The sequence below is a fragment of the Siphateles boraxobius genome, unplaced genomic scaffold (assembly GCF_051911475.1).
Source record: "Siphateles boraxobius isolate OS27281-9 unplaced genomic scaffold, OSU_SipBor_1 173, whole genome shotgun sequence".
Taxonomy (NCBI): Eukaryota; Metazoa; Chordata; class Actinopteri; order Cypriniformes; family Leuciscidae; genus Siphateles; species Siphateles boraxobius.
The window spans coordinates 524,613-547,500 of NW_027508781.1; the positions used below are offsets into that span (position 1 = coordinate 524,613).

Consider the following 22,888-nt stretch of genomic DNA (forward strand, 5'->3'; position numbering starts at 1 on the left):
TCTGCACTTTAATCCCCTTTTGAGTACAATAATTTAAGCAGCATCAGCGAGAGTAGCGTGGCAGTGTGCTACTGTATTCAGAACACAACCTATATATACTTTTTTCACATGCACAATCTATTCAAAGGTCAAAGACAGCAGTGTTCATTTCAGCGCTGAGAGCATGAGGTGGAAACTCATAACCTGTTAATTACTGTGTGTGTGTGTGTGTGTGTGTGTGTGTGTGTGTGTGTGTGTGTGTGTGTGTGTGTGTGTGTGTGTGTGTGTGTGTGTGTGTGTGTGTGTGTGTGTGTGTGTGTGTGTGTGTCACAACGAACATCATGTAATGGCTTTTCTCTCTGTGCATCTCAGGTCTGTCTATCGCTCTGCCTCGAACGCCCGAACCCACTGACCAAAGAGAGAGAGGAGAGATAGAGAGGAGAGAGAGAGAGAGAGAGAGAGAGAGAGAGAGAGAGAGAGAGAGAGAGAGAGAGAGAGAGAGAGAAGAGAGAGAGAGAGAGAGAGAGAGAGAGAGAGCGAAAGACAGAGAGAGAGAGAGAGAGAGAGAGAGAAAGAGAGAGAGAAAGAGAGAGAGAGAGAGAGAGAGAGAGAGAGAGAGAGAGAGAGAGAGTGAAGCCATGATCTCCATGAGCTCTTAGATTTCCTTCTTTGTTCGCTATTTTGAGAAAAGAATTATACAGAAAATCTACAAAATCTAGAAGAACACTATGCACAGACGTGAAATTTGATGAAAATAACTCAGAAAATACAGCATTTTTGCTTTTAAACACAAATAATCAACACAGAGGATCAGAAGATCGGACTTCTAGCAACAGACCTGTTGGAAAATTGGAGGGAAGTTTAAAACCGGAAAAGAACCACCGATTCACAGAGGAAGAAGCAGTGAGTACGACTAAAACTGCACTGGAAACCTTTTTGAACTTGTTTGCTTATTTTTTTCCAAAATATAAGGGCATAAAATTGATCTGTTTATATTTCAATAAGCTGAAAATGCTAAAAAGCTAAAGCTATGGCTAGCCCACACTCTGGCACTCAATGTATCAATTTAACTGAGGCAGAGAGAATTCACCAATCAGAGCAGCAGCTGCAATCAGCCCACTGCCATATGCAGATGAGCTCCCCCCTCACCACCATACAGTATCCCTCTGAGGTGAAATCTGACACCGCAAGAAAAACCTATAAGCAGAAACTTCTGACAAACAACCCTGAGACTCTGTTTGCAGATCTATTCAAAACAGGAGAAGTCTGCAACCTCATTTTCTTCTCTGATCACCCCAGAGCCTGGCATAAAGCCATCATCAACCATTACCCCTCTGTAAAGAAAGAAGGCATCTGTAATGGCTGGAAAGTCAAAATCAGAGAACCAAATGACCCTGACAGCACAGTAATAACTGTAAACATATACAAAAATGGCACAGTCATGATACAGGGGGACCTGAAAACATTTCAGGCAGACTACAGAACAATAGGTGAAACTGTGAAACACGAGAAAGCTGTACCATCTGAAAGCTTGTCACCTGAGCAGAATCCACCGAACACCACCCCAGATCTCACACACACTCCTGCAGAATCTGTTGAGCACATCTCACCCTCCCTGCTCAAAGCTATACCTCTCCTACAGGAGCACTTCACCAAGCTGGAGATGGAGATGGTGCAGCTCAGAGAATCTGTGCTCAGACAGCAGCCGTCAGACACATGTGCAGCTCATACTGAACTCCAGCAGAACACAGAGCACTTAACACAGAGACTGTCAGCCCTCACACAGCAAATGAGACGGCTTCAGACAGAGAGGGACAGCTATCAGTGTGAGCTGACCGCACTGAGACTGCAGCTGGAGGACAGAGAACAGTCCACACTAGAGATGAGGCAGCAGTTGAGAGAGATACAGGAGGAGAGAGAGCAGCAGAGCAGTGAGATCCAGGCCCTGAGAGAGCAGCTGAGTGAGCTCCTCCTGGCCAGAGAACCAGAGCAGACCCACACAGCTCAAATACTGCCCTCCACCTCAGAGTCGCCCAACACAAGCAGTCAACACCCATCCGTCAGCGCAGAGAGACCCGACCCAGACCGCTCACAGCCATCACAGCGCCCCCTGCCAGACTCCACAGCACAGCAGCATCAGCCCTCGTCTCACAGCAGCCCAGCACTAACCAGCACAGAGGAACCTGAAATAGCCCTACTCATCGATTCAAACGGCAAATTCATCGATGTAAAGAAACTTTTCCCCCAACACAGAGCTGTTAAATTGTGGTGTCCCACCACTGACAAAGCCCTGGAGCTCCTGACAGAGTCCCAGCTAGGCCAGCCCAGCCACATCATTATCCACACGGGCACCAACGACCTGCGGAGCCAGCAGGACCGAGTGTCTGACTCCCTCAGAGCTGTCGTGGAAAAAGCTACAAAAACTTTCCCCAGCTCTAAAATCATCCTGTCCACTCTACTCCAGAGGAGAGATTTCCATCTCAACACAATAAATAAAATAAACTCCAGCATCTCTAGACACTGTGCCCTCCTGCCCAACGTCCACTTGGCCCATCATCCAGACCTGGACACTGAATGTCTATACGACCACGTCCACCTTTATAAAAACCTGGTACATATCCTCGCAAAGAGACTCAAAGATGTCACTCTAAACCGGACCAACCAGACCAGTCCCAGGTGGAGCAGAACCAGCCCTAACCCAGCCAATCCATCGAGACACACTCCAGCAAACTACATCCCAGCCCACAGCTCATCTAGAGCCCCGAGCGGAGCACCACCCATAGCACTACACCGAGCTACAGCACCCAGACAGGATCCCTACAGACCGAGACCGTCCTACAACATCCCCACAGCTCCAGCAGCTGAAGCCTACAGACCGAGACCGTCCTACAACAGCCCCACAGCTCCAGCAGCCGAAGCCCGTCCACAACAGATCCCGGCCCGGCCCGGCAGACCGAGCTACGCCCAAGCTGTCAGCGGAGGAGCAGACCGAGCCAACGCTGAGCTCCACGACATCCAACACATGCTGAGTATCATCTGCTCTCACCTACTAACACACAGTGGACAGTGGTAAAAAAAAAAAAAAAAAAAAAAAAAAAAAAAAAAAAATTTTCACCTACCTAAGTCTGTGGTATTAATGTACATTTAATATGGAATTGTTAATGTTTTGAGTTCCTATAATAACTTTACTTCCATCATTCATTGTTTTATTTTAATCTATTGTAATTTTACATCATTTCTCTTTTCTCAAAATAGCAAACATACCATACACATTATTTTAAAAGTTTATGATGAAATCACTTAGTTTTTCTACGTGGAATATTCAAGGTCTAAACTCCTCAGTCTTTGGCCTAAAAAGTAGAAATTCTGATTTTATGAAAGAACTCCAAGACCTAGATGTCATCGTCTTACAGGAAACCTGGTGTAGAGGAGATGCGTTCACTGGCTGTCCCTCAGGATACAGAGAAATAATATTACCATCAGTCAAACTCACGTCAGTCACACAAGGGAGAGACTCGGGAGGGATGATAATATGGATCAAATCTGAACTGGCCATAGAATTAATCAAAAGAGAACAGCACCACCTGTGGCTTAAGATACAAAAAGGAATGATTTCAGCATCTAAGCCTGTTTTCCTTTGTACAATTTACATTCCACCCCCCGAGTCTCCATATCTCCAAGAGGAAACTTTCCAAAATATAGAAAGAGAAATCAGCCATTTCCAGGCCCAGGGAAATGTGCTGCTTATGGGTGATTTAAACGCTAGAACAGGAGCAGAATTCGATTTCATAGAATCGCACGGGACCAGATTCATCACAGGCAATAACGACCTGTACCCTTCTTACCCCAGCAGACAAAACTGCGATCAAACCGTGAACGCTCACGGACGGCAGCTCCTGCAGCTCTGCAGAGGACTGGCTCTGTACATCGTCAACGGAAGACTGCGAGGAGACTCGCTCGGCCGATACACCTACAGCTCAGCTCTTGGTAACAGCACTGTAGATTATGCCATCACAGATCTAGACCTTTCCTCTTTGAGAGCATTCACAGTCAAACCCCTCAAACCTTTCTCAGACCACAGCCAAATCATCCTCTATTTAAAGCAATCTGAAACATCACCCAAACCAATTAGGACCCCGTATCACATGAGCAAATTAATGTCTTTCAAATGGACTGAAAACAGTGGCACTAATTACAGCACTGCTGTTGAATCTTCAGAAATACAATGCCTCATACATTCATTCCAAATACAGGAATACCCAAAAAATCAATTCGGCATCAATCAGGAAGTACAAGATCTAAACAACATATTCTACAAAACAGCACAAAAAAGTAATTTGTCCATTGTTAAACCAAAGAAAAAATATTTAGATACAGACAAATGGTTTGATTTGGACTGTAAGGCTCTGAGAAAAAACCTCAGAAATTTATCAAATCAAAAACACAGACAACCAGATAATCCGGAACTCCGCCTTCTTTACTGTGAGGCACTAAAACAATATAAAGCCACACTCCGGCGGAAAAAAGCACAGTTTCTGCAAAACCAGTTTGAAGAAATTGAAAAATCTATAAATTCACACAAATTTTGGGATAAATGGAAATTGTTATACAAACCAAATCAAGAAGTTCTGGCGATTCAAGATGGGGAGAAGTGGAAAAAACACTTCCAAGATTTATACAGCCCAACTGAAATTCAAAATTATGAACAAAATGAAATAATTAATAAACTAGACAATTTGGAAAGATCAATTAAAGAAAATCAAAACCCTTTAGATTTCCCCATAACAATGAAAGAATTGGAAGAAAAATTAGGAGTCCTTGAGCCCAAGAAAGCCTGTGGTGTCGACAGCATCCTGAACGAGATGCTGAAACACACAGACCAAAGCTTCAAACTGGCCATGCTGAAACTGTTCAATGATGTTCTGTGTGTAGGGTTCTTCCCTGAGATCTGGAACAAGGGCCTCATCAGCCCCATCCACAAGAACGGAGACAAATTAGACCCCAACAACTACCGAGGCATCTGTGTGAACAGTAACCTGGGGAAGGTTCTCTGCAGCGTCTTAAACTCCAGACTTTTAGACTTCCTTATGAAGCACAATGCCTTGAGTAAATGCCAAATCGGCTTTCTTCCAAAATGTCGCACATCCGATCATATTTTTACACTACAAACACTAATTGACAAATATGTACATCAAAACAAAGGACACATTTTTGCTTGTTTCATTGATTTCAAGAAAGCCTTTGATTCAATCTGGCACGAAGGACTATACCTAAAACTTATCGACAGTGGAATAGGGGGGAAATTCTATGATTTGATCAAATCGATGTACACAGCCAGCCAATGCGCTGTCAAAATTGGAAACCAAAGAACCGAGTTTTTCCCCCAGGGGCGCGGAGTGAGACAGGGCTGCAGTTTAAGCCCCACCCTCTTCAACATTTACATCAACCAATTAGCCGATACGTTAGAACATGCTCCCTTTCAAGGTCTCACTCTACACGACACAGAGATCAAGTGTCTTCTATACGCAGATGACCTGGTTCTCCTGTCGCCCACTAAAGAGGGGCTTCAGGACAGCCTGGATCTGCTGGAGGATTACTGTCAGTCCTGGGCCCTGACCGTCAACCTCCAGAAAACTAAAGTCATGATGTTCCAGAAACGCTCCAGACCTCAGGGACCAACACACACATTCACACTATCACACAGAACCATTGAGAGCACAAAAACATACACTTACCTCGGCCTGAAAATAACTCCAACTGGCAACTTTACTTTGGCTGTGAATGAACTCAAAGAAAAAGCTCAAAGGGCTTTCTATGCCATAAAAAGATCAATCAAAATTGACATCCCAATCCAAATTTGGCTCAAACTTTTCAAATCAATAATTGAACCAATTGTTTTATATGGCAGTGAAGTGTGGGGTCCTTCTATCAAATTTGATTTTTTAAATTGGGAAAAACATCCGATTGAAACTCTACATTTAGATTTCTGTAAACGAATACTCAAAGTCCAAAGAAAAACACCAAACAACGGATGCAGGGCAGAATTAGGCCAATACCCTCTCCTTCTAAACATCCAAAAAAGAGCCATCAAATTCTGGAAACACCTAAAAACAAGCAACCCCAACACATACCATTACAAAGCCCTAAAACACCAAGAGCTGAGCGTAACGAGGAGTCCCCTGTGTCAGCTGGTGCTGAGACTGACTGAGCTCTCTCCTGCAGAGATCAGCTCACCTCAGCACACACACACACTCACACACATTCGGCCCGCGCAAATTATCACCACAGAACAAGACAAGTACACCACCCATTGGACAAACACCATTAAAAACCAACACAAACTGGAATGTTATTTGGCACTAAATCGAGAATACACTGTTGCGAACTACCTGAGCACAGTGAGTGATGTGAGACTCAGGAAAACACTGACGATGTACAGACTCAGCGAGCACAGTCTGGCCATAGAGACGGGCCGCCGCAGACAGACCTGGCTCTCCCGTGAGGACAGACTCTGCTCGCACTGCATCCTGGGAGTGACGGAGACCGAGCTGCACTTCCTCACAGAATGCCCAAAATATAAACATATCAGAGACCACTATTACCCCAAAATTAATAACATATTTCCCCAATTTAACACCTGTAACCCAACCCAAAAACTCTGTTTCATCCTTGGCGAAGAAGCCAAATGCTCAAATATAGCTGCAAAATTTGTAGCATCTTGCCACATCCTGAGGGACGACCAGAAACCAGCAAACACCCAATAAACACACACTCACAGCCTAAGACCTACACACATGTATATAATGTTCAATATCGGTTGCTTTTGTGTATTTATTTTTTTTTTTTTTTTTTGGGGGGGGGTTTATATAGATGATTTCTAAATCTTTTATTTTATTTATTAATATTTGTTTATTTTATTGTTATTGTTTTATGATATCAGTATTATTATTTTTGTGTACTAAATGTTCTAAATCATTTTCTATGTTGTTTTGATGCTTTGGCAATACAAAATGTATTTTTTTGTCATGCCAATAAAGCACGCACGACATCAACGCCATCGTTCTCAGCCACTCCCTCTGTTCGCCGATTGGCCCGGTAAAAAATGTATCGGAGAAAACCAAAGAATCCCAGACCTAGTACTGAAGGAAAAAGAAAATTGAGCAGAAGTTCGTCGGAGGGCGGAGCCTAGGTTTGAATCGCACTCTTAGAAAATAAAAGCTTCTATGTAGAACTAGGATTCTTGAACCAATTTTAAACAGCCTTTTATGCCAAAAAGGTTCTGAAAATGTATTAAATGATTGCATAATACTTTCATGTTTAATAAGCAAAATGCAGATTTTTACGGTGAAATACGGCACGGATAAAGTGGCATATTTGTTTAGTGAAATCGTCGGTATGTTTTGAGCTTTGTGTTGTTTGTGCGTTCGGAGAAAGTGCAAATAATCCTAACCGCTGTCAAAATAAAAGTCCTGCTTCAAACGCATCGGCCAAACAAAAGAAACTTGTCAGCCGTGAAGATATTTTAAAGAAGCCAAATACCAGCCGATACATCGGTTTTGGTGATATAATGGTCGACCAACAAATATTTTGGATTATTACGGCCAATTATGTCTTGAAATAAAGTTGAAATAAAAACTACAATTTAAAAGCATTCAAATTATTAACAGGAAATAAATTAAAACTAAAACTGATATAAATTAAACCTTAATAGTAATATTTTAATATATATGTTTATATATATATTAGGGGTGTAACAATATATCGTGCCACAATATATCGCAATACAAAAACGCAACAATACGTATCGTGGATAGTGACAATATGTATCGTGGATAGTTCCCCCCCCCCCCCCCAAAAAAAATTTACTTTGTGAGAAAATAATTCAAGTTTTCAGAGTTTTAGTGTCAGTACTACATTAAACTACTATATATAAGGTTGATTATAATGTATAATAATGTAATGGGGGAATATTTGTGGGTCCTGATAATACCAAATGTTACCTGACCAGTAAAAAGTGTCCAACATTATTTTAAATATATCTAGTCAGTGAAAAAGGACAAGAATATTCTAAAATAATTCTGTATTTTCAGCTTCAGAATCATGAATATTTTTATTCTGGTTTCACCATTGTCCTTGGGTTAAAAGCAGAGTTCAAGCCTATTCATTTACACACACAATTTGATATCAAAGTTAGCATTTTAATCAACAGTACATTTTTTGTTGACCTTTTATCATATGTCTTGGAGTATCGCAATAATATCGTAACGTGAGTTCAGTATCGTGATATGTATCGAATCGTGACATGAGGGTATCGTTACACCCCTAATATATATATATATATATATATATATATATATATATTTATTTATTTATATTCAAAATCAAATTTAAAAACACAATGAAATTACAAAAAAAATTTACTAAAATTAACATGCAAGCTAAAAAAAACTAAAACTATAATAATATTGATATAATTCTTTCATGTTTAATGGTTTATTTAATTTTTTTTCCAGTGATGTTTACGAGCTACAGATTTCATTCAAATCTATAAAAGTAACCCATGATGGGAACCTCTAAACGGTTCTACATCTGAAGCGCCCGACGGAACCCTCAAGCTTCTATTATAGAACCGGTTCTGAAGATTCTTAATCGGCAGTTAATTCCATTTTCCAAAATAAGAAAAATGTGGTTCTTTTAAGAACTGATCACTGAAAGGTTCTTTAGGGAGCCAGAAATGGTTCTTTATGTGAAAACCCTCTTTTTGAAGCTTTATTTTTAACCTTACAGAGACTTAACCTTTTTGTATTTTTACCTTTTTCCTTTTTTTCAACCTTTATTTTTACCTTTTCTGTATTTATAACCTTACAGAGATCTAACAACCTGACGGAGAATAACTACAGTAAAAAGAAAGCGAGGGATGGAGAAGAGGAGGACATGCAGCGGATCGACGCGCTCGGCTGGAGGATTACAACCTTACAACCATCCTGCCGTTTTCAATGAATATGGAACAATCCCATCATGCAACATTACCCAGATCATTCCACGGGTCTCGTGACACTTTCTCTGGGAAGAACATGGAAAAGGTACAGTAGATATCTAATGCTGCAAGACCTCCTCAAACGATAGAGAGAGAGAGAGGTGTGTGTGTGTGTGTGTGTGTGTGTGTGTGTGTGTGTGTGTGTGTGTGTGTGTGTGTGTGTGTGTGTGTGTGTGTGTGTGTGTGTGTGTGTGTGTGTGTGTGTTACAGCGAGAGACACACAAACACAGAGAATCTGTGATATTCAGACACAACAGAAGAACACAGACCGTCGAGAGAAACGTTGCTTAGACTCCGTTCACACACACACACACACACACACACACACACACACACACACACACACACACACACACACACAAACATTACGTTACACACACTCCCAGACTATAGTGTGTGTTTGAGCGGTTTTAACTGAAAGAAACTCGATAAAACATTGTTTCGTCTCAAGATGCACATCAGACACGTTTATAAAAGCTATTAAATGTTCAAACTAAGACTAATCTAAACTCTCTCAGCTCAATTACTCTGCGACCTGTTGGTTAAAATGAACTATATATATATATATATATAAATCATATTCAATTGAATTGTATATGAAATCTGTGCTGAATTGACTTCACCCAGCTGGTTATTATAATCCCACGGTGAAGAGAAGAATCTCTGAATCAATAAAGAGATGAATGTGTGTGATATTGAGCTGACCTCAACAAATAACAAAGACTCCATATTTCTCTATCTATATTTCTCTATATTTCTCTCTCTATATTTCTCTATATTTCTCTCTCTTCATCTTCTGTGTAACTCTGGAAACTTCTCTCTCCTGTTGCTTGTATTTTAACCCTCTCTTCGGTCAAAAAACACAATCTTTTTTTTATTTCAATGAAATTAATGCACTATATTTTAGTCCGATAATGTTTTTTTATTTAATATTTTGTATTTGTAGGGGACTTCATGATACTGAATTACATTTACGCTGTATTTATAATCCATTTATTCACTTTTTGATCATAGACGTGAAAATAAAATTTCCAAATTATACTTGTAAATCTTGAACGCTTTAGAGCGACAGACTGAAGTTTGGTCTCTTTCTAAAGACGACACTAGCAGATTATTGCTGAAGTGAAAAATGTTTTTAAAAAATAACTTAAAATTACAGATCTTTAAGTTTATTGTTATGAAAAATGTGCAAAAATACGAATTTTATATGAAATATACATTTTCAAAAACATGTTTTAACAAAACATGAAACTTACAAGTTGCGTTCAAAATTTGAGCTTGATATCTCAGTAAATGAGCGTTCAGTGAGTGAGTGTGTGTGTGTGTGTGTGTGTGTGTGTGTGTGTGTGTGTGTGTGTGTGTGTGTGTGTGTGTGTGTGTGTGTGTGTGTGTGTGTGTGTGTGTGTGTGTGTGTGTTTTCACACAGCAATTGTCAAAACATTTACCAAGTTTCGTACCATTCTGATGAAGAAAGAAATTCTGAAAAAAATAAAAGTACAATTTTTGACGGAAGAGCAAGAAGGTTTTTCAGTCCGTAATTCTGTCTTGTTTTTTGTTTTTGTAAGGCAGGTTTTTTGCTTTTGTGTTGGAAAAACTTTCCCGTTCCAATTACACAGGAATGCAAACGTAAGCAGTTTTAGTTGTATATTCATCCACAGTTAAACATCTCATTTGCAGCAGACCCAGTCTGGGTCCCGAACTCATGCCAGATTCATGACTTCACGTCAGTTTCCCACGGTTCCCGAGAGGTCAGCGAGTGTCTCCGGTAATAACGCCATCTCACCTCTTCTCCATCGGCCCAGCAAGATCCCGGTTTATAAAGTCTCTTCCCCGCAGATTGTTTGCATCTCCATCTGTTTCGGGAGCCGGCTGTTCCTCGGTGTTTCAGGAGCTGTTGGAGGAGTTTTAATGAACATTGTAAATTATGTTTTCTGCTCAGCATGCGAGTGTGTGTTTGGACATAATTATCTGTAACAGATGGAAAATTGAGCCGTATGTGTCGGCATAAGCACACGTTAATAACTGGTGTGGCCTAGACCTCGTTTAACAGAGCTCCTTCATCCCGATCTGATGAGAACACACACACACACACGCAAACACACACACACACACACACACACGCAAACACACACACACACACACACACACGCAAACACACACACACACAAACACACACACACACACACACACACGCGCGCAAACACACACACACACACACGCAAACACACACACAGACACACACACACACACACACACACACACACAGAGACACACACAGACACAGACACACAGACATACACACACAGACACAGACACACACACACGCAAACACACACACGCAAACACACACACAGACACACACACACAGACACACACACACACACACACACACACACACACACACACACACACACACACACACACACACACACACACACACACACACACAGACACACAGACACCTGATGTGAAAATCCAGCTTTTAATGTTGTTTATATGTCTATGTGGTGTTTTTAATACGCTTTAACACAAATCATGTGTAAATTCATAAGTCGACAGCATTGCTGAGTATTTTCTGCTTAAAACTGCAGTGAACCAAAGACAGTCTCAAAAACACGCTTTGAAATCGCTGGTGTTTCTGACGTCACAAACTACCTTGTAACCAATCAGATCAACGTGTGATCGTCAACGAGTGGATCTCTGAGTGAGTGAGTGAGTGAGTGAGTGAGTGGAGGCGGGGCTCATTTGCATATTCATAGAACCGCACATACTAAATGAGGCAAAGGGTGTCGAGTTACATTCAAGGTATTTTAAGGCATTTCATAAGGAAACAACGTTTAAATATGTCATTTTGGTGATCAAAGATGAGTTTTAAAGGATAAAATGATTGACTACAGGACGACTTTAAGTAATTTTAGTTCGCTAACCATTCCCTTCAACCTTCCTCAGCTTCAGCCTTTTGTTTCTGATGCAACGCAGGAACAATAACAAGTTGAATCCCTGAAGTCTCCCATCGTGAGGAGTCTCTCACACACACACACACACACACACACACACACACACACACACACGTGATGCCGTAAGTGGGCTGAAGGGGGAGTGGCTAAAATGCTAATTAGCGAGCTGATGAATAAAGCTATCACAGTGAGTGTGAAGTAATAAGTCTGCTGAATCGATATACTATACGAGGTAATATACGAAAGAGCTCCGTCGCTGAGAGACGGGCATAAATCATAAATCTGCCTCATCATAATTAAACCAAGGGCAGAGCAAGGACGAGTCTAATGTGGAGACACGGATTCTCTAAACACTCACAGGATTCAACTCAATTCACTTTTTTTATATAGTGCTTTTCACAATACACATCATTTCAAAGCAGCTTTACAGAAAAAGCATGACTCCATATTATAATTTACAGTTACCAGAGGAAACTGTCTAAGTTATGTATTTCAGAAATGTACATGTACAAAATCACAGTTAGATAAAATTTTATTAATTTAAACAATGTATTAATTTAAGGCAGAAACAATGAGCTCATTGAAGTAATGAATACTTGTTTGTTAATAAATGACATTTAAAAATGACAATTAAAAAAATTCAGTAACCCATACAGCACTGTAAGCATTTAAATGAAGGGAATTACATTTTTTTATGCAAATTGGGCTCATTAAAGATCAACAATGACTAATCATGAGAAAGCGTTGACCAGTTTCTCCAATTCATTCACCAAGGGTTTCTGGATTCTGGCTTAATTAAACCTGAACATACATCTCCGTTACTAATGAAAACCAGGCCTGCAAATGACTGAATCTGAAGGGAAACTTCCCCAGGGACACTATCATAATTCATACATAATGTGTGATGTCATTTCTCGGATGTTCACTTCATAAACGGCGGCCTTCATTAATTTGGAGCCGTGTGAAAATTTCATTAGACAAACATAAAGATTTGATCTCACAAGATAAGAATGGACTGATTAGATGAAGTGTATTTTATGTTGTTTTATGTGGTTTTAAATAATTAATTCATTTATTATGATTTGGTTGAGGGTTAGTTGCATGTAATTATGCATAATTTACAGTTATTACTATGGTAAGTACATGTAACATGTGTAATAAGGGCACATGTAAAAGAAAGTGTTACCAAAAGTCCTATAGGTCATAAAGGCAAAGCGTGTAAATTACTTTTTTTGAGGGAACATTAAAATTATGGGATGTCAGTTGCCAAGGCGACGGGCTGTGATTGGTGCGGGTAATTAGAGGCGGGAACGAGACGCTTGATGACTGTCTCAGCAGTGTTGCCAGACATACGATAATTATCGTATTTGTACGATCATTTTGACCTCTTAAAGGGACAATGTGTAGTTTTTTAGGTATTTTATTATCTAAAATCAAAAGTTTTATTCATAAATATGTCCTCAATGGTGTACAAATACCTCTGCATATTATCCTCGTAAACGAAGAATTTATTATCTTTATATACATGTGATGGGTAGGTCCACGGAGGCTTCCGTGTCGTTCCGCCATTTCGAAAAACTATAATAGCAGAGAGGGTCAAAAAGTACTAGGCCAAAGCATTTCCACAACGCGTTTTCATTCGTTTCGACGAAGTGCTATTAGAAGACATCCTGTCATAGCTTTTTGGCACATAACAGCTACCGTAGATGCAACACGCATTTGAAAAAGCGAGGCGCTGGAGAGCACAATTCGTTTGAATGCAAAATACAATTTCACCGCTAGATTGGAGAAATTCCTACACAATGTCCCTTTAACGATGTACGATCAATAATGAAAAAAACCCATAAAGTACGATAATTTCAGAAGTTTGTGACACTTCAAATGATGGTGGTTGTAATAGTAGGGCTTCATTATAGCTGTGGACTCTACGTCTACCGTCGTGATTATGAGGAGAACGTGGTCTTACATCATCTCACGCTCTCGGCCAATCGTCGTGGAGAACGACTCTCATCAACAGTTAACGTTCCTCTTGTATATATTATACAAAGTTGCATATCATAAATATGTAATCTCTGTATGTTTTGCAAGAAAAAAAAAAGTTTAAAAAGTTAGCGTTCCTGCCGTGGCGTTTAGGTCAGCTGTTTCCAAGCTGTGGTCGATAGTTTAGCAATAAAGTAATTTGCAGGTCGTGTCAAAAAGTTGTTGTCTCGATAATTAGCTGTATTCTGTACGTTTGACTTGTGTACGATCATTTTCTTCCAAATGCGATAATTTTAGCCCTCTGGTATACGATACTTGGACATTTCCAATCTTCAGTTCTGTGTCTCAGATATGAGTGTGTGTTTCGTTTGACTTTTTTTAAAACATTAATCAATTTTACCAACCGCAAACTTTTGAACAGAAGTGTATATGAAAATGGTAATGTTGAACTACTAAAAATACAATACAATATTAGGTCATAAAGGCAAAGCATGCAAATTACTTTTTTTTAAAGGGAACATTAACATGATGGGATGTCAGTTGCCAAGGCGACGGCCTGTGATTGGTGCAGGTGCGTGGAGGGCGGGAACGAGACGCTTGATTCCTGTCTCAGGTATGAGGAGTACGGGTGTATTTAAGACTCCTAAGAGTATGTGGGTATTTTATCTGTGAGCAGGTATTTTGCATATTCTTTATTATTACTTATTTATGTTAACTATGTTTTAATATTTTACTGTTTGTGCAGCACTATGGTCAACATTGTTGTATTATTATGTGCTTCGTAAATAAATTGTGTGTTTCGTCTGACGGATGAAGCGACGGAAGCGGATCCTCACCGAAACACCTTAATGATGACTGTTCGATGAAACAGTCAGTGCCGTGTTGATCTGCACACGACACCGGGAACATCAGTCTCTTATGTGATTTTAAACCATTCAAGCACGCTGTTTTCAGTGCTCCACGCATCATGAGGCGTGTGGAACTATACTCGGCAACTCTTAAAGTGACAGCAGCCTAATATTCCTGCAGCGTCTCTATATTAATAAAACTAATCAAACATCAAAAGACAAAGAGTACAGTTTCTGTACCTGAAAATCTTAAAACACTGTTTATTTCAATTGTATCTTTGTTCAGTTGTATATATTTGTTGCGACTGCTAATTTTCTATTTGTTCTTTTTTAATTGCTAAATGTTTACTTAATAATGCTTGAAATTTATATTAGTTAAGCTAAGCTTGTTTTTCTATGGTATTTTTTACCCACAGGCAAAGTGTTCTTCAGCCTGTTGATTTGTGTTCATGATATTCAGCTACAATTAAATGTTTTGCAATCAGACTAAATGTGAATGATATCTACTTTTTTTTCTCCTTATTAAAATCGAAATAGGAATCAGAATCGTTACGATACCCAAACCTACTTGTGTACGACAATTATTTTCCAAATAGGATCATTTTAGGGTTCTGGTATACTAAACTTGGACATTTCCGATCTGGCAACACCGTCTCAGGCACGAGTGTGTGTTTCTCTGACGGATGAAGCGGATCCTCGTCCGATACACCTTAATGATGAATGTGTGTTCGACAGGAGAGGCTGGAAAACAATAAGTGGCGTGTTGATCTGCACACGACGATCAGTCTCGTATCTCCATTAGCGCCGACACACGACGAGACGAGAGCAGGAACAAACGAGCGCAGAGAAAGATAAATACACACGGGTTCAGGAGAACAATGAAGAGTCGCCATCATCATTAGTAATAACACGAGCTGAGTGAAGCGAGAGAGAGGGGGATGAAATGAATAACAGGAGGAGTGATGAACAGATGAGACACAGGGATACAGGTCAGCTTGATGGATGCGGGAGTCTCGGGATTCTCTGTCTCATCCGTCGCGGACACAATGTGTGTTGGAAGGATAATTCAGAGACATGAGGGTGTACGTGTTCCTTCACAGGCGCTATTGTTCATTCTGTATGATTCGAAGGTGATGATTAAAACATTTTTCCTCCCTCTGTTTGTCAGAACAGCGGTTTAGTCCTACAGAATTTGTGTCTAGAAATGAGGATGGTCATTTATCCACAAGGGGAACGTTTCTATTCTTGGTTTAGGCCACTGCGCATCTTAAAAATAGAGTTCAAGAGACAATGAAGGGCTGGGAAAAGGGGATAAAGGACATGGATAGTTTCTCTTTTAGAGTAGGGCTGAGTATGTGTGCATCGTGAAAAACAAAACTGTGACGCAGGTATTTCTCATTTTTTCCTCTTCACCCTCATCTATAATCAGACTATTGCTCATTAGACCCACACAAATCTCCTCGCTGCTTGTTTTCTATGCTCTTTAGAAGGGAAAAAAACGTTGGAATTAAAAGTTTGGTGAAAATCACGCTTTTAATGTTGTTTATATGTCTGTGTTTTTTTTTATATGCTTTAAGTCAAACCATGTGTAAAGTCATAAGTCGACAGCATTGCTGAGTATTTTCTCCTTAAAACTGCAGTGAACCAAAAACAGTCTCAAAAACACGCTTTGAAATCGCTGGTGTTTCTGACGTCCCAAACTACCTTGTAACCAATCAGATCAACGTGTGATCGTCAACGAGTGGATCTATGAGTGAGTGAGTGGAGGCGGGGCTCATTTGCATATTCACAGAACCGCTCATACTAAATAAGGCAAGGTTGTCGAGTTACATTCAAGATATTTTAAGGCATGAAGAACTTTTTTAAAGGAAAAATGTTTAAATATGTAATTTCTGTGATCAAATGAGTTTTAAGGAATAAAATTATTGACTACAGGGGGACTTTAAAAGAAGATGAAAGCGCTACAATGAGTCTCAAAATAGTGTCACACTCTATAGCAGTTCCCCTTCGAGGGAACTCGCACTGCGTCGTCGTGACGACACTATGGGGAACGCCCTTAGCGTAACGCATCTGAAGTATGAATGAAATCTGTCCAATCCTGATTGGTGCTGCGTCATGACGTAGTAGATGACGGCACAACCGGAAGATACAAAGGGACGCCGGCACACACACACATTAGCTTTTTGCTCTTCAGCAAGCGCTCTGTGTCAAACTGTCTGTCCTATTTGGTGTTGTTTGTCCCATAAGAATTGTCCTAAATAAGCTGCATTGCAATATAGAATCTATAGTGGCTCGGATCTCGCGTTTGCCGAGGCAGCGCGTTGATTACGGGTCTACTCTGCAATAAGATTCTGTGACTTGATCTCGCGTTGTCGAGGCAGCACGTAGATTAGAGGTCTGCATTGCAATACAGAATCTATAGTGGCTCGGATCTCGCGTTTGCCGAGGCAGCGCATTGATTACGGGTCTACACTGCAATAAAGGTTCTGTGACTAGGATGTCGCGTTGTCGAGGCAGCACGTAGATTAGAGGTTCTGCATTGCAATACAGAATCTATAGTGGCTCGGATCTCGCGTTTGCCGAGGCAGCGCGTTGATTAAGGGTCTACTCTGCAATAAGATTCTGTGACTTGATCTCGCGTTGTCGAGGCAACGCGTAGATTAAAGTTCGTACATTGCAATACAGAATCTAGTGGCTCGGATCTCGCGCTTGCCGAGGCAGCGCATAGATTACGGGTCTGCTTTGCAATAAAGATTCTGTGTGTGTGCGAGGCAAGAACAGTCAGCCCCTGAGGGTGCTGGCTGTGTTCATCGAGAAACATCTCGACGCGCACAGCCGTGCGTTTTCGGGTGTTTGAGCCTCGCGCTCGTTGATGAGAGATGAAAACCAAATATATTGTGAACTACTTGAATCTCGCGTTTGCCGAGGCAGCGCGTAGAGTACGGGTCTGCAATGAAGGGGACACATGCGATCTGTTAAATAACACTGTTTGGGTGCGAGGCATTCACAGTCAGCTCCTGAGGGTGCTGGCAGCTGTTCATTGAGAAATATCTCGACGCGTATATCCGTGCGCTGTCGGATATTTCAGCCTTGCACCTGTTGACTTTCTTCTTGAGGGATGAAAGCCAAATATATTGTAACGACTCGAATCTCGCGTCTGCCAATGCAGCGTGTAGATTAGAGACCGTATAACACAAAACAGTATTGTCTGGTATTATGGCTGCATTTAATTTTAAGAAATTAAAATGATGGAATATTATCTGATAATATTAGAAATGAATATTATATTAAGTTAGATATTTTAATTCAGCCTACCATTCAGACCGTGTTTCACTTATACAGTGTTTATGACTGCATTTAATTCTGAGGAATTAAAATGATGAGCAGCGAACGCACGCTGCTCTGCCTGCCGCCCCAAGGGCTTGCGGCCAGGCAGTGCTCGTGTTTGCCCATCGGGAACGGTTTTCGATTATTCCCTGCCGGTCCTTCCGCTTCAGGGTGTCGAGAGCGAAACCGAAAGAGCCTCCCCTCAGGGAAGCCCTCAGGAAGTCGATGTCTGTATCCCGCCGTTAAGTGCGCTTCGGGACACATCGGTTTCCAGCGAACGCACGCTGCTCTTTCTGCCCCACAGGCTTGCGGCCAGGCAGCAATCGCGTCCGCCCATCGAAAATCGTTTTCGGTTGAACCCTGCCGGAGATCCGCTTCAGAGGGTCGAGAACGAATCCCGATTGATACCCGAAGCCAAGTTCGAGCAGCCGGACCGCTGAGAGCTGTCCCCCCCGGAGCTCTCGGGAAATCAGTGCTGTGTTCCCACCGGCCAGTACGCTTCGGGCCACGCTGATTTCCCGCGTACGCACGCCGCTCCATCCACCTCTAGTAAGACCTGCGGCTGGGCAGCGAACGCGTCCGCCCACCCAAAATCATTGTCGACCACTCCCTGCCGGCCAGCCGCTTCAGGGGGTCGTGAACGAGTCTTGGGTAACACCCGAGGCCAGCCTCGAGAGGCTGGTTCCCTTAGTAGATTATCTCGGTGCATGGTCATGCCTTCCGGATATATCTGCATGGGCCCTGCGTACTGTAGAGCTGGGTTACATGCTGCAGTTCAGCTCTCCTCCCCCAAAGTTCAACAGGGTGGTCTGGACTGTGGTCGGCCCAGAGCAGGTTCGGGTTATGGAACAGGAAGTTCAATCCCTGTTGGTCAAGGAGGCCATAGAATGTGTTCCTCTGCCAGACAGGGTGTCCGGGTTCTACAGCTGGTACTTCATAGTTCCCAAGAAGGATGGGGGGTTGCGTCCAATAATAGACCTCAGGCACTTGAATCGTTCTCTGAGGAGGTTCAGGTTCAAGATGTTCACAATTCCAGCCATCGTGAGTCAGATCCAGTTCGAGGACTGGTTCGTCACGTTAGATCTGAAGGACGCATACTTCCATATATCCATCCTTCCATGTCACAGGAAGTTCCTGAGGTTCGCTTTCGGGGGCGAAACGTACCAATATCGGGTTCTTCGCTTCGGCCTAGCTCTCTCCCCTCGTACCTTGACCAAGTGCATGGATGCAGCTCTAGCACCCCTGAGGTGCTACATGAGACCCCTACAGTGGTGGATGAGAGCCACGGGGTTTTCCCCGAGGGGAAATCCGTTCCGTATGATCAGGGTAACGCGCAGATGCCTTCGTTCCCTTGTGATATGGAGGAAACCTTGGTTCCTGTCCCAGGGACTGGTGCTGGGAGCATCATGTTGCCGGAAAATCGTTTCAACAGATGCCTCTCTCACTGGTTGGGGTGCGGTCATGGACGGCCGCTTTGCGAGAGGTCTCTGGGAGACCCGGCATTTTTCCTGGCACATCAATTGCCTGGAAATGCTGGCGGTCTACAAAGCTCTGAGGAGTTTTTTCCCGGACCTCCGCGGCCACCATGTCCTGATACGCTCGGACAAGAATTCTGTAGTCGCGTATCTGAATCATCAGGGGGGTCTGAGGTCGCGCCCTCTATGCAGACTGGCACACCAGATCCTTCTGTGGTCCCAGAGGAAACCGTCGTCTCTCAGAGCGAAGTATGTCCCCGGGATCCAAAATCAGGGAGCAGACGTCCTGTCGAGGCAGGGGCTGAGGCCCGGGGAGTGGCGACTCCACCCCGAGGTCATGGAGGCCATGTGCGCGAGATTCATCCCAGTGGAAGTGGATCTGTTCGCGTCTCAAGAGACGTCCCACTGTCTACTGTGGTTCTCTCTCAGGTATCCAGCTCCACTAGGGCTGGACGCTATGACACAGACATGGCCGAGGCTGCGTCTGTACGCATTTCCCCCGATCGCTCTGCTCCCGGGAGTCTTGGAGCAGGCCCGCCGGTCCGCTACTTTTAGTAGCACCCCGCTGGCCGACCCGGATATGGTTCTCGGACATTGTAGCACTGCTAGACAGCCTCCCGTGGCAGGTCCCTCTGAGGAGGGATCTGCTGTCTCAGGCAGGGGGCACAATATTTCACCCCCGGCCAGAGCTTTGGAACCTCTGGATCTGGCCCCTGAGGGGGCTCGGTACCTAGAGGCTGGCCAGTCAGCAGATGTTGTCGAGACCCTACTCAGCTCCAGGGCTCCTTCCACCAGGAGACTGTACAGCCTAAAATGGTTTCCACTTGGTGTAGAGAGCGTGAGGTGGACCCAGTTAACTGCCCAGTGGCTTCAGTGCTGGAGTTCCTCCAAGATCGTTTCTCCGCCGGTCTTACCCCGTCCACACTTAAGGTGTATGTGGCTGCCATTGCGGCTTTCCACTCGCCTATAGGTGCTGGGCCTTTGGGAAAGCACCATATGGTTGTACGTTTCCTCCGTAGGGCTCGGAGGATGAGGCCTGCGGCTCACTCCAGAGTCTCAACTTGGGACCTGGCGGTGGTTCTTGAAGGGTTGGCTGAGGCCCCCTTTGAACCACTGGAGTCGTCTGAGACAAAGAACCTGACCTTCAAGGTGGCCTTTCTCCTTGCCATCACCTCTCTGATGAGAGTGGGGGATCTCCAGGCCTTGGCTATAACGCCAACTTGCCTGGAGTTTGCCCCTGGCGGTGTTAAGGCCATCTTACATCCTAGGCCGGGCTATGTGCCCAAGGTGCTGTCTAGTGCGGCACAGTCAGTGGTTCTTCAGGCCTTCCATCCTCCACCTCATGGGACGGCAGAAGAGGGGAGACTTCACCAGCTCTGCCCAGTCAGAGCCCTAAGAGTTTATTTGGATAAGTCTTCTCAGTGGAGGAAGTCAGACCAGTTGTTGATGTGCTTTGGTTCACCCAAGAAAGGGCTGCCTGCATCTAAACAGACAATAAGTAATTGGATTGTCCAGGCTATAGCCACGGCTTATCAGGTGCGCAATTTGCCTTCACCTATGGCCGTGAGGGCGCATTCCACCAGGAGCATGGCCTCCTCGGTGGCCCTACTTTCTGGCGTCTCGCTTCAGGAGATCTGCGAGGCGGCCGGGTGGGCCACCCCGCACACCTTCATACGTTTTTACAGTCTGCAACTCCCCTTGACGCCTGGCGCCAGAGTGCTCGCGTCCTAAGTGTGCCTGGTCTCCCAGCTTCACTCCAGGGCGGGCGTGATTACAGTGTGGCATAGTGGGTATCACGTTCCCCATAGTGTCGTCACGACAACGACGCAGTGCGAGTTCCCTCGAAGGGGAACGTCTCGGCTTACGACTGTAACCCTTGTTCCCCGAGAAGGGAACGAGACACTGCGTCTCGTCGCCACACCTATCAAGGGCAGAGCGCTTGCTTCATCACAAAGGAGCTAATGTGTGTGTGTGCCGGCGTCCCTTTGTATCTTCCGGTTGTGCCGTCATCTACTACGTCATGACGCAGCACCAATCAGGATTGGATAGATTTCATTCATACTTCAGATGCGTTACGCTAAGGGCGTTCCCCATAGTGTCATCACGACGACGACGCAGCTCGTTCCCTTCTCGGGGAACAAGGGTTACAGTCGTAACCCGAGAAGTTTTTGGAACACAAGAACTGAACATATTTGTACCCGAAAACTTACAAATAATGTCTAATGTCTCAAATATTGTAGAAGGTCTCCAATATGTCATGCAATTTCGCTTGGATCATTTTCTTGATTCAAATCCCTGTTAGAGCTGCTAAACAAGATAGCATGTAATTTACTAGAGGTTCTGGCAAAATGATAATTGCTTCAGTCTATTTGAAATGCTTAATTAATCTGAATTAATTATTTTAAAAAATCGGGTTGAGTGAATGATTCAATGACTCACTCATAAAAGACTTGTTTCATCACCGGAAGAATCAGTGTTTTTTGAATGAATCTCTTGAACGAATACAGTCGTTATTTGAAGCGTCGTTACTTTCAAATGTCGATTTACACTATTTTAATCACTTATGTAGACATTAGTGTTTATATCAGAACTTAAACTTTTATCCCAGTACTTCTGTGATAATATTAATATTTGTAACACATCTGGTGTGATTCTGTTATATGATTAATAGACCGGTTGTGCCGGTCTATTAGTATTTAACAATACTATTACAACTTTACTTTCCTGTTATCTCTGTAAAGCTGCTTTGAAACAATTTGTATTGTAAAAGCGCTATATAAATAAAGGTGACTAGACGCATGCGAATCGTTTTCGTTTAGGTATAATATCGTGCGGGTGTTTGAATCGAGGTTGTGATCTTTAACGATTAATCGTGCATCTCTAATCCCTGTTCTCCCACAATGTTTCTCATCGCATCTCTCCTGTCCCATCTACAACAGACAAAAAGTGAATACATAAATGTTAAAAAAAGAATATATAGCCACAATTATCCATAATGGACCAAGATCAGATTTACTGAAAAACTGAACCACACGCTCCGGATTTCCAGCAATCCAAGCAAACACTCGCATCTTCCGAGCGTTTCCTCAGAATCCCAACTTTATCAGATCCTCTCTTATCTCCCGCCTCCAGAGACATTAGTATTTCTGTCCTCCGAGAGCATCTACATAAATGCAGTTTTACCGCTCAGCGGAGGTATTTTGCATTCAATCGTGTTCTGGAGGAGGAGGCCGGCGCTGCTTGAGGAAAGCAGATGTGTGGGAGTTCTCTGATTCTTCTTCTGGA

General features: G+C 42.9%; 1 long non-coding RNA gene across 3 annotated transcripts in view; it reads right to left on the reverse strand.

The window, feature by feature from the left end:
- Positions 1-312: 312 nt before the first annotated feature.
- Positions 313-22,888, reverse strand: part of LOC143740573 (uncharacterized) — a 56,368-nt gene continuing 33,792 nt past the window's right edge. For 2 of the 3 annotated variants that reach the window (XR_013204839.1, XR_013204838.1), the window contains exon 3: positions 10,756-10,907. This is a non-coding gene — a long non-coding RNA (uncharacterized LOC143740573). Of the gene's footprint in view, positions 388-10,755; positions 10,908-22,888 lie in introns of those variants that run through there. The other variant, XR_013204840.1, reaches the window with a different exon arrangement.